This window comes from Equus caballus, chromosome X (assembly GCF_041296265.1).
Source record: "Equus caballus isolate H_3958 breed thoroughbred chromosome X, TB-T2T, whole genome shotgun sequence".
Taxonomy (NCBI): Eukaryota; Metazoa; Chordata; class Mammalia; order Perissodactyla; family Equidae; genus Equus; species Equus caballus.
This window is the reverse complement of record NC_091715.1, coordinates 74,212,698-74,226,487: the sequence shown is the minus strand read 5'-3', so window position 1 is coordinate 74,226,487 and position 13,790 is coordinate 74,212,698.

Here is a 13,790-nt window from a genome sequence, read left to right as displayed (position 1 = left end):
AGTTTTCTCCTATCTATATATATATGACACATCTTCTTTATCAATTCATCCATTGGTGGACGTGTGTTGTGTCCACGTCTTGGGTGTTGTAAATGATGCAGTGATGAACATAGGGATGCATACATCTCTTTGTATTGTTGATTTCATGTTCTTTGGATAAATATCCAGTAATGGGATAGCTGGTTCATTTGATATTGCTATTTTTAATTTTTTGAGAAATCTCCACACTGTTTTCCCTAGTGACTACACCAGTTTGCATTCCCACCAGCGGTGTGTGAGGGTTCCCTTGTCTCCACATCCTCTCCAACATTTGTTAGTTCTTGTCTTTTTAATTATAGCCATTCTCACAGGTGGGACATGATATCTAATTGTAGTTTTGATTTCCATTTCCCCTATAATTACTGATGTTTAACACCTTTTCATGTGCCCAATGGCCATATGTGTATCTTTGGAAAAATATCTATTCATATTCTTTGCCCATTTGTTGGTGAGTATGCTTGTTTTTGTGTGCTTGAGTGTATGAGTTCTTTATATATTTTGGAAATTAATCCCTTGTGAGAGATATGATTTGCAAATATTTTCTTCAAGTTAGTGGGTCATCTTTTCATTTTGCTGATGATTTTCCATTGCCTTGCAAAAGATTTTTACTCCGATGGAGTCCCATTTGTTTATTTTTTCTTTTGTTTCCCTTTCTTGGGAGGTATTGTATTTTATAAGATACTGCTAAGACTGATATCAAAGAGTGTACTGCCCATATTTTATGAGTTTTATGGTTTTAGATCTTATATTCAAGTCCTTAATCCATTATAAATTAATTTTTGTGGATGGTGTAAGATAATGGTCTATTTTCATTCTTCTGCACATGACTTTCCAGTTTTCCCAACATCATTTATTGAAGACATTTTCCTTTGTCCATCACATGTTCTCGGCTTCCTTGTCAAAGATTAGCTGTCTGTAGATATGTGCCTTTATTTCTGGGCTTTCAATTCTGTTCCACTTATATGTGTGTCTGTTTTTATGCCACTCCATGTTGTTTTTATTACTACAGCTTTGTAGTATATTTTGAAGTCAGGGATTGTGATACCTCTCAGGATTGCTTTGACTATTCAGCATCTTTTGTTATTCCATATAAATTTTAGGACTCTTTGTTCTATTTCTGTGATTAATGTTATTGGGATTCTGATTGGGATTGGATTGAATTTGTAGATTGCTTTAGGTAATATAGACATTTTATCTATATTTTTTCTTCTACTCCATGAGCATGGACTATCTTTCCATTTCTTTATATCTTCTTTTGATTTCTTTCAATAATGTCTTATAGTTTTCAGTGTGTAAGTCTTTCACCTCCTTGGTTAAATTTATTCCTAGGTAATTTATTCCTTTTTGTTACTGTAAATGGGATTGTGTTCTTGACTTCTCTTGCTGCTAGTTTGTTATTAGTGTACAGAAATTCAACTGAATTTTGTGTGTTGATTTTGTACCCTGCAACATCCCTGTAGTTGTCGATTATTTCTAATAGTTTCTAGTGGATTCTTTAGGGTTTTCTATAGGTAGAATCATCTCCTCCACAAACAGTGACAGTTTTCATTCTTACTTTCCAATTTGGATAACTTTTATTCATTTCTCTTGTCTAATTGTTCTGGCTAAAACTCCCAGTACTATGTCGAATAAGAGTGGCAAGAGTGAGCATCCTTGCCTTTTTCCTGTTCTAAGTGTAATGGCTTTCAGTTTTTCACCATTGAATATGATGTTGGCTGTGTGTTTGCCATATATAGCCCTTATTACGTTGAGGTACTTTCCTTCTATACCCATTTCTTGAGAGTTTTTATAATAAATGAATGTTGGATATTTTCAAATGCTTTCTCTCCACCTATTGAGATGACCATGTGATTTTTATTCCTCATTTTGTTAATGCATTGTATCACATTGATTGATTTGAAGATGTTGACCCATCGTGGCATCGCTGGAATAAATCCCACTTGATCATGGTGTATGACCCTTTTAATGTATTGCCATATTCCATTTGCCAATATTTTGTTGAGGATTTTTCCATCTATGTTCATCAGCAATGTATGCCTGTAATTTCCTTGTTTGTGTTGTCCTTGTGTGGTTTTGGTATCAGCATAATGTTCTCCTCATAGAATGAGTTAGGGAGTGTCCTGTCCTCTTCAATATTTCAGAATAGCTTCAGAAGGATAGTATTAAATCTTATTTGAATGTTTGGGAGAATTCACCAGAGAAGCCATCTGGTCCTGGACTTTTGTCTTTTGGGAGTGTTTTTATTACCGTTCCAATCTCTTTACTTGCAATTGGTCTATTCAGATTCCCTATTTTTTCTTGATTCTGCTTTGGGAAGTTGCATGACTGACTCTAAGAATTTATCATTTTTCTAGGTTGTCAAATTTGTTGTAGTATAGCTTTCTGTAGTATTCTCTTATAATCCTTTGTATTTCTGTGCTATCTATTATAATTTCTCCTGTTTCATTTCTGGTTTTATTTGTTTGAGCCTTCTCTCTTTTTTTTCTTAGTGAAGCTGGCTAAGGATTTGTAAATTTTGTTTATCTTCTCTGAGAACCAGCTCTTAGTTTCATTGATCCTTTCCATTGTTAATTTAGTCTCTATTTTATTAGTTTCTGCTCTGATTTTTTAAAATTTCCTTCCTTCTACTGAATTTGGGCTTTGTTTGTTCTTTTTATACCTCTTTTAAGTGTAGTTTAAGATTACTTATTTGATATTTTTCTTGTTTGTTGAGGTACACCTGTGTTGGAATGAATTTACCTCCTAGTACCGTTTTTGATACATCCCATGAGTTCATATGTTGTGCTTTCATTTTCATTTTTCTCCAGGTATTTTTTGATTTCTCCTTTGATTTCTTCATTGATCGAATGGTTTTTCAGTAGCATGTTATTTAGTCTTTACATATTTTTGATTTTCTTAGCTTTTTTCTTGTAGTTGATTTCTAGTTTCATAACATTCTAGTTGGAAAAGATGTTTGATATGATTTCCATCTTCCTAAATCTATTGAGGCTTGTCATTTTTCATAACATATGATCTATCTTTGAGAATGTTACAAGTGAACTTGATAAGAATGTGTATTCTGTTATTTTTGAAAGGAACACTCTCTCTATATATATCTATTAAGTCTGTCTGTTCTAGTGTTTCATTTAAGGTCACTGTTTCCTTGTTGACTTTCTATCTGGATGATCTATCCATTGATATCCATTGATGCAAGTGGGGTGTTGAGCTCCTCTACTATTATTGTGTTGGTGTCAATTTCTCCCTTTAGGTCTGGTAATAGTTGCTTTATATACATCAATATTCTTGTGTTAGGTACATATAAAAAAGTGTTATGGGGGCTGGCCCCATGGCCATGTGGTTAAGTTCATTCACTCTGCTCCAGGTGGCCCAGTGTTTCATCAATTCGAATCCTGGGCGCAGACATGGCACTGCTCATCAAACGATGCTGAGGCAGTATCCCACATGCCACAACTAGAAAGACCCACAATGAAGAATATACAACTATGTACTGGGGGGCTTTGGGGAGAAAAAGGTAAAAGCTAAAATCTTTTAAAAAAAGTGTTATGTTTTCTTGGTGGAATGTCCCATTTATCATTATATACTGCTTATCTTTGTCTATTATATTTTTTATCTTAAAGTCTGTTTTGTCTTATATAAGTAAGGCTACACCCACTTTCTTTTGCTTGCCATTTGCTTGGAGTATCATTTTCCATACCTTCACTCTGAGCCTACATTTGTCTTTACTTGTGATTGGTCTGAACTGAGATGTGTTTCCTAGAGGCAGCATATAGTTGGGTCTTGTTTTTTAATCCGTCCAGCCATTCTATGTCTTTTGATTGGTGAGTTCAATCCATTTACATGTAGGGTGCTTATTGATATATGAGGGCTTAATACTGACATTTTACCTCTTGTTTTCTGGTTGTTCTATATTTCCATTGTTTCTTTTTCTTTTCATTTCTGTCTGAAATTTCACTTTTGTGGTTTTCTGTGATGGTTTTATCAATATTCTCTTTATTTATGGTTGGTGACCCTGTTCTGATTTTTTGTTTCGTGGTTGCTATGAGGTTTGTATAAAAGATCTCACACACGAGATAGTCCTTTTCCTGACAGCCTCTTATGTCCCTTAGCCCATGCAGGTTCCATCCTTTTTCCTCTTCCCCTTCTAGATTTTTGTTGTCACAAATTATTCTGATTTGTGCTGTGAGTTTGTGATCAAATTAATATGTTTATAGTTATTTTTGATGCTTTCCCCCTTTTATCCTTTATGTTATACTTAAATGTCTGTTAACCTATTCTGACAGAGAGTTGCAATTTTCTGATTTTGTCTGTCTATTTATCTCTTTGTTGAAAGATTTGTAAACTTTTTCATTTCAGGTAGGAGTGCTCCTTTCAACATTTCTTGTAGGGTAGGTCTAGTGGCAATGAACTCCCTCAGCTTTTGTTTGTCTGGAAAAACTTTTATTTCTCCATGGTATCTGAAGGATAATTTTGCTGGATAGAGTATTCTTGGCTGATAGTTTTTGTCTTTTAGTATTTTGAATATATCACTCCACTCTCTCCTAGTTTGTAAGGTTTCCACTGAGAAATCTACTGAAAGCCTGTTGGCGATTCCTTTGTAGGTTATTTTCTTCTGCCTTGCTGCCCTTAGTATTTTTTCTTTGTCATTAGTTTTTGACAGTTTTAATATTATATGCCTTGGAGAAAGTCTTCATGAATTGATATAATTAAGAGTTCTATTAACTGAATGTACTTTAAGTCCAGTTTCTCCCCCAGGTTTTGGAAGTTCTCAGCTATTATTTCTTTGAACAAGCTCTCTGATCCTTTCTCCATCTCTTCTCCCTGTGTGATACTTGTAATCCTTATGTTACTTTTCCTAATTGAGTCAGAGTTTTCTCAAAGAATTTCTTCATTTTTTAAAAATCTTAGCTCTCTCTTCTCCTCCACTTGAATCATTTGTATGTTTTTATCTTCTACATCACTTTCTCCTCCATAAAGTCTGCTCTATTTTTTATGCTTTCTACATTATTCTTTATCTCATTGATTTTGTTCTTCAGAATTTCTCTTTGGTTATTTTTGGAGCTTCATTCTCTTTGCTGAAGTATTCTTTCTGTTTGCTAATTTTATTCCTGAGCTCATTGAATGGTCTTTCAGAGGTTTCTTGTGATCTGTCCAGTTACTTTATTATTGCTATTTTGAATTCTCTGTCAGTTATATTGTACATTTCTGTGACTTCAGATTTGGTTTCTAGAGAATTGTCATTTTCCTTATGTTCTGCAATGTTACTGTAGTTCTTCATAGTGTTTGATGAACTGATCCTCTGCTGGTACATTGGTGGTAGTAATCACCTTTTCTTATTTGGGTATGGCTTTGGTTGCTTTGGCTCTGGTCACCTGGGTCTTACGTTCTTCCATTATCTCTCCATGAGCTTGAATGCTGTTGTTCCTTGCATCACCTGTTTCACTGTTCCCCAGTTGTCTAGGGGTGCTGCTTGCATCACTGCCAGTGGTGTTGGGTTTATGGGTGTCACTGTCACTGGTAAGGGCCCAGGGATCTGGGGATGTGCAAGAAGCCCCCCTGCTGATGGAGTTGGTGTCAGGGGTGCCTCCACTGGGGGCTGAGTGCTCCCACCTCGTGTGCTCACAGTTGTGTGGGTTGGGTAGCTGTCTCTGCCACCACTCCACTGACCATTATGGGGTGAGGCAACTACCCTGCTGCTGTACTGCCCCTCAGGTGTTCATGCATGCATGCATGCATGGGGATGCCACCTGTTGCTGCCCCATCGCCAGGGGCATTTGCACATATTGGGCCACAGCCCACTGCCACACCTTGGGTGCATGGGGCTTGGCTGCTCTCACCTCCACTCACAGTCATGTGGGCTACTGTGTGAAGATCTATGTCCTGGATTGCTGCCACCTTGGGTTGGGGAAGGGGCTGCTCCTCTAGTTCCGTTGCTTCCCAGGGGTCCAGTCCACCCATTTTTTGATGTATAGCTGCCTGGATCTCCCAGGCCTCTTGTTGTGCTACGTAGGGAATCCTTCACCGGTCAATGGATGTCTTCTTGGTTGTAATTCAGGGGAGAGAGATAAAAGGATCCTCTTACCCCACCATGATGCTGATGTCACTTAATTGTTATTTTAATTTGTATTTCCCTAATGGCCAATGATGTTGAATATATTTTTGTATGCTTATTTGTCATCTGTATATACTATTTCATAAAATATTTGTTTTAGTCTTTTGTCTATTTTCTAATTGGATCATTTGCTCTTTACTTGAGTTTTAAAAGTTATTGATATATTCTAGATGCAAGTCCCTTGTCAGATATTTGGTTTGCAAATACTTTATCACAGTCTGTACCTTGTCTTTTCATCCTTCCTCAACTGATCTACTTTTGCACTTTAATAAGAACTTACATGAACATATTAATGTAGGTCCATTTTTGTGTTCTCTATTTCAATTATCTATATGTCTTTCCATCTGCCAGAACAACACTGTCCTGCTTAGTATAGATACATAGTCAGTCAGCTTCATTATCAAGTAGATTGATTGCTTTCACTTCCTTCTTCTTTTTTAAGATTCTTTTAGCTATTCTAAGGCATGACTCTTTTCATATAAATTTTATAATAGGATTACCTATGTCATGTGGTCTGAATGTGTGTGTCACCCCAAAATTCATATGTTGAAATCCTAACCCCCAAACATGATGGTGTTAAGAATGTGGGCTTTTGGGATGTGCTTAAGTCACAAGAGTGGAATCCTCATGAATGGGAGTAGTGTCTTATAAACGAGGATCCAGAGAGATCCCTAACACCTCCCACATGTGAAGACACAGTGAGAAGGCACTAGCTATGAAATAGGAAAGGGCCTTCCTCCAAATGTGACTGTGCTAATGCCTTGATCTTGGACTTCCTATCCTTCAGAATGGTGAGAAATAAATTACTGCTTCTTATGAATTACAGAGTCTGTGGTGTTTTGTTGTGGTAGTCCAAATGAACTAAGACACTATGTAGGCAATAAACTGCTGTGATTTTGATAGTAATTTCGTTAAACCTATATATTAATTTGGGGAGAATTACTATCCTTAATATGTTGACTCTTCCAATTCACCAACACAATATGTTTCCTCATGTATTGAGATTTTCAAAAGTTTCTTTTATCATCATTTTGCAGTTTTCACCATACAAATCCTATACATGTTTTGTTACACTTAGGTAATACTTAAGTGTGTCATCTTCTTTGGTTCAATCATAAACAATATTGTGTTTTTGATGTTGGTTTCCACATGTTCATTATTAGTGTGTAGAAATATGATTACATTTTGTGTATTGATCTTGTATCCTGATGTCTTTCTGAACTTACTTAAAGTTCTAAAACTTTTTTGTAGATTCCCTAGGATATTTTAATTATATAATCATATTATTTGCAAATAGGGATAGTTTTATTTGTTCCTTAGCAATCATTGATCCATTTATTTTTTTTTCTAACCTATTGGACTGGCTAAAAATTTCAATATTATGTTGAATAAGAGTGTTAAGAACAGCCATCCTTGTTTTGTTCCCACTCTTAAAGGAAATCATGTATTCTTTCACCATTGAGTATACCTTTATTTGTAGGGTTTTTGTAGATTATAATATTGAGAGATTTTATCTCCCTTCCTAGTTTGCTGAGAATTGTAATCACGAGTGGAAATTGGATTTTATGAAATACTTTTTCTGTCAATTTATTTGATCACATGATTTTTTTAGCCTGTTAAGATCATATAATACTTTGATTCCTTTTTTAAAGTTGAATGATCCTTGTATACCTTGTCATGGTGTGTAATTCTCTCCATGAATTGCCTTAATTGATCTACTCAAATTTTGTTGAGGATTTTTGTCTGACTTTTTGACAAATATTGTCTGTATAGCAGTTTCAGGTTCACAGCAAAATTGAGGGGAATTTACAGAGATTTCCCAAATATCTTTTGCCCTCATACATGCATAAACTCCTTCATTATCAACATTCTCCACCAGAGTGGTACATTTGTTATAATTGATGAACCTATATCGACATATCATAATTACCCAATGTCCATAGTTTACATTATGGTTCATTCTTGGTGTTGTACACTCTATGGAGTTGGACAAATGTATAATGACATGTGTTCATCATTATGGTATAATAAAGAATGTTTTCACTTCCCTAAAAATACTCTCTGCTTCACCTATGCATCCATTCCCGCCTCCAAACTCATTTAGTTTTCAGAATTTTATGAAATGTCCTCCAGTGGACTTCTTCAGATTTATTCTATTGGGATTTACTCAGCTTCTTAAATCTATAGGATTAAGTGGTTTGTTTTTACCCCAAATTTGGAAAATTTTTAATAATTATTTCTTCAACTACTTTTTAAATCCCACTCTCTGACTACCTTCCTTCTAGAACTCTAATTAGACAACTACTGGCTCTTTTGTTATTGTCCCACAGTTTCCTGAAGCTCTGTACATTTTTTTCAGTCTATAGTCTTTCTGTTCTTCATCTGAGTAAATTGTACTGATCTGTCCTTAATTGTACTGATTGTATCTTCTGTCATCTTCACTCTACTGTTGAATCCATCCAGGAAGTTTTTTATTTTACTTATTGTATTTTTCATTTCTGTAATTTTCACTTACTTTTTTATAACTTCTCCTTTTTTGTTATTTTTTGACCATTTTAAAGATTAATTATTTATTGAAACAATTTTATTTTTTAATTTCTTTATTTTATGTTTAATAAAAATTATATGTATATTTAATTGTATCACATGAGGATTTGAGATACAGAAACATAATGAAATGATTAATACAGTAAAGATAATTAACATATCCCTTCACATAGTTACCATTTTTTTGTGTTAAGAGCATCTGAAATCTATTCTTTTAGAAAATGTCCAGTATTCAATACAGTATTATTAACTATAGTCACCATGCTATGCATTAGATCTCTAGAATTTATTCACCCTACATAACTACAACTTTGTACCCTTTGACCAACGTCTCCCAATTGCCCTTGACTCTCCATCTCTGGGAACTATCCTTCTATTCTGCTTCTGTGTATTCATCTTTTTTCAGATTTTACATACAAGTAATTATCATGCAGTTTTTAAAAATTTCTATGTTGGATTTATTTCACTTAGCAATGTGTCTTTCAGGTTCAATCATGTTGTCACATGTGGCAGGAATTCCTTTTTTTTTAAGGCTGAATAATATTTTTCTCAACAAAATGAAAAGGCAAGGTAAAGAATAGGAGAAAATATTGGCAAATCATGTATATGATAAGGGGTTAATATCAAAATAATATAAATAATTTACCCATTTCTTCTAGGTTATCCAATTTATTCACATATAATTGTTCATAATATTCCTTATAAGTATTTTTATTTCAGAAGCATCCATTATAATATCTCCTCTTTTTTATCTAATTTCATTTATATTAATATTCTCTCTTTTTTTCCCCAAAGCTTGGTGATCTAGGAGTTCCCTTGGGCAGGAACTGTAAAAATTGAGTCACTAAATGTGTGATCCAAACCCTTCTCTCTTCAGGGAGAAGGTGGGTGTTGCAGATTTCCTCCCAATTATTCCAGGGCCACTATGCCAGCAGTGGAGAATATAGTGCAAATATCTCAGCTTTTCCTACCCATTAAGCATGGGTATTATCTTAGTTGTCCAGTGCAATGTGTAGGAGTCTCCTAACTAGTTCTTGCATTACTCTCACAGGGAATTGAGCCTAATAGCCATAGAGCCATAACTATTTATTTGGTGCATATATGGGAAGAAGGAAAGTCAAGATCCTCCTATTCCACCATCTTATTGACATCACTCCCTAGGCAAAGTGCTTTAAGGAGAAGCCACCATAGTTGTCTGACTAGGAAACAAAGGCTTCAGGTGCGGATTTGAGTGGTAAAATGGAAGGAAAATACAGTAAACTTTGATTCCTAGGGCAGGACCAAAGTGAAAATCACTTCAAGATGAGAATGGCATGGCAACTCATGGAATTAAAATAAATATATTTTCAGTTAGTGGATGTTACATTTAATTAAAGCTTAAATGGAAGCTGTGTGGCTGCACATAGTAGCATTAGATACAATTCATTAATTTTCAATTCTGTAGAGTTATGCTTTATATGAATATCCAAAAACGCATTTATTCATTCTACTTGTAGTCCCTCTCAAATTGATAAAGACAAAATAAAAAATAATGAAATTTAAAGCAAAAAAGTAGAAGAATGAATAAAGGAAAAAGTCATTACTCTGACAAAAAATTTAAAAGATAAATCAACCACAGCAAAGTCTAATTGAGAAAAAGAGATAGAGAGAGAAAGTGAATGAAAAATTATATCGGTTTGATAATAAGAAAAGAGATATAAATTAAGCTGAAAGAGATAAATGTAATTACAATATAATGGTATATATATATCCATAACAATGAATTTGAAATTATAAAAAATATATTTTTGGTAGTGCCAGTTCAAGATGGTGATATAGGAACATCCTTAACTCACCTCTTCCCATGGACATCCTGAATCTGCAGCTACATATGGAGTGACTTCCTTTGAAAAATACCAAAAAACGACCTGAATGACTCCTACACATTGAGAGAATGTGAAAAACCAACAGTGAAGCAGGTAGGAGACAGTGAGGCACAATCTAGCTATAATCTCACCACACTCTCCCTCAACCCCTCACACACTGTCCCACAAGTGAAAGGGAACTCAAGCCCCAAAGCTTCTCCCTGAGGAGCAAAGGGTATGAAACCCACATCAGGCATCAAAAATTTTAAGACCTTCACCTGAGAGATGAGCCTCCAAATAATTTGGCTTTGAAAACGAGTGGCGCTTATGTCCACAAGACCCACAAGGCTATAGCAAACTGAGAAGTGGTTCTGAAAGCCTTGTGCATGGATTCACCCACCACAGGGCACAGGCAAGAAGTAGCTTATTGAAAAGCACTCAGACTTTCTGTGAAAGCTTATTTGTTTATCTTAAAGCATCAGCCCAAGGGCAGGCATTCAATTTAACAAACATATAGGGGCCTACTAAAATAATCTCTGAGAGGTTGGTGTCAAGATGGCAGCATAGGCAGACTCTGAACTCACATCCTTCCCTGGACACAACCAAGTTACAACTATTCTTGGAACAACTACTACCGAGAAAGAACTGAAAACTCGATAAAAAGAATTCCCTCAATTTCTGACTAAAGCAGAAATTTCTTTCTGGAGAGAAAAAGCCACCTTCACAAGCCACAGTTCTTCACAACTGGCCAGGAGCAAGCCTAAGGTACACAGCCTTCCCTGGACGAGTGGGTGACCTGAGTGGAAGAATGTTATCACTATAAGCATCCTTCAGACTCAGCACAACTGAGATGAGTGTCATAATGTCTGACTTTGCTGGTTATTAACTACAACAGGCAATAGCCCTAGAAAATCTATGAGACATGAGTGGAAAAAAGCCATCTCTTAAAGGGCCCACATACAAATTCACCCATTTAAGAAAGCAACCTAAAATCACCAGGAAGAAATATGCACAGTGCTTTGGTGAGAAGAGAGTCACTTGATAGGCTATGTGTGCATCTCAGTGAGAAGTGAGACCCCTCCAGGGACTGAGACATTTGCCATTATTGTGACGTAGTATGGTCATGCTGACACAGATCCTGGCAGATGCCATTGGAGTTCTTCCCCTGGCCTGATAGCCCAGGGTCTGTCCCACCCATTAGAGCACAAATTTAATCCAGCTCAGCTAGGGCAGACAGCACACCCTAGGGACTGGCTACACTCAACAGCAAGCCCTTGGGCAACTTTTTGGCCTGCATAGACTGGATGCCTGGATCCTCTGCAAGGAGGTGAGTGGGTCCACATCTGTGGGGTAGGGCATGTGTGAAGTGTGGGTGGGGCATTAGAGGAGTGTGTGGGGGCCTCTGCAGTGGGGTGAGTGGGTAAGCTTAAGGGCCCATGACATGTGCACAGGCCAGGCCTGTATTGATGGTGTGTGTGGACACGTGGCCAATGGGGCTTATCAGCAGCATAAGACCTGTGCTTGTCACACTGCCTTGTAGACAATCAGGAGATTGACCCTGCCTCCCCAAGCCTGAAACCAGTGGGTGCTCCCATGCCTGGGCCAGCCCCATTCAGCTGCAATACTGAGAGAGCTGACAACAGGCTTGCAAGTCTGAAGCCTACAGCAATGGTAAGCCCCTGAGCTTAGCAACCAACCACATTGGGTGCCTACACACTTAACAGAAAAACTGCAACAGGAATGTGCTATTGGACTTTGCATCTAAGTCTATGGGGGTCCCCCAAACCCAATAAAGTGACTGAAGCGTCCATAGCAGGCACATGCAGCTGAGCATTGCAACCAGCCATCCAGGGGGACAGCCTAGACTCCCTGGGCACCTATGGCAAGAGGAACCCTGTCATAACAAAAGGAAATACATAGCCCACACAGGGGTCACTATTAGAACATTTGGAACTGGTGACAAGAGAGAAGCACACCTCTGGGCCTCAAAAGGTGTCTTTTACATAAGGCCACTTCTGCAAGATCAGGAGACATAGCTGACCAACCATATATATAAGCACAGAGGCAGAAGCAAAATGAGGAGGCAAAGGAGTACATTCCAAACAAGAGAATAGAACAAAACCTCAGGAAAAAAACTAAATGAAAGAGAAAAAATCTGTTTGACAAAGAGTTCAGACAAAGAGTTCAAACAAAATGTCATAAGGATACTCACTGATCGTGGGATAAGAATGAATGAACACAGTGAGAATATCAACAAAGAATTGGAAAATATAAAAAAGAACCCATCAGAAATGAAGAATACAATACTGGAAATGAAAAATTCACTAAAGGGACTCAATAGCAGGGTAAATGATACAGAAGAACAGATCAGCAACTTAACACAAGACTGCAGGAAATCACCCAAGTAGAACAGACAAAAGAAAAAAGAATTAAAAAGAACAAAAACAGCATAAGGGAACTTTGGGACATCAAGTACACTAACATTTGTATTATAGGTGTTGGAGAAGGAGAAGAGAAAGATGAAGGGGCAGAGAATCTATTTGGAGAAATGATAGCTGAAAACATTCCCAACCTAAAGAAGGAAACAGACATCTAAGTACAGGAAACACAGAAAGCACCAAACAAGATAAACCCAAAGAGGCCCACACCAAAATACATTATAATTAAAATGTCCAAAATTAAAGATAGAGAATCCCAAAAGCCACAAGGGAAAGGCAACAAGTGACATACAGAGGAAATTTCATCAGGCTATCAGCTGACTTCATAGCCAAAAGCTTACAGGTTACAAGGGAGTGGCATGGTACATTTAAAGTGCTGAAAGGAAAAAAGTCTATAGCCAAGAATACTCTATTCAGAAAGGTTATCATCTAGAATGGAAGAAGAGATAAAGAGTTTCCCAGACAAGCAAAAATTAAAGGAGTTTATCACCAAGAAACCAGCTTTGGAAGAAATGCTAAAGGGACTTATTTCAGTAGGAAAGAGAAGACCACAAATAGGAATAAGAAAATTATCAAAAAAAGAGAGGCAATAAAATCACTGGTAAAGGCAAAAATACAGCAAAGGTAGCAAATCAACCACCTATGAAGATAATATGGATGCCAAAAGACAATAACACTAAAATTACTTATTTCAATGATAAGAAGGTAGTGGATACACACACACGAAATAAGACATTAGATATGATATGAAAATCATAAAATGTGGGATGAGGTGAGGGAAAGAGTAGAGTTTTTAGAAAGAGGTTAAAATAA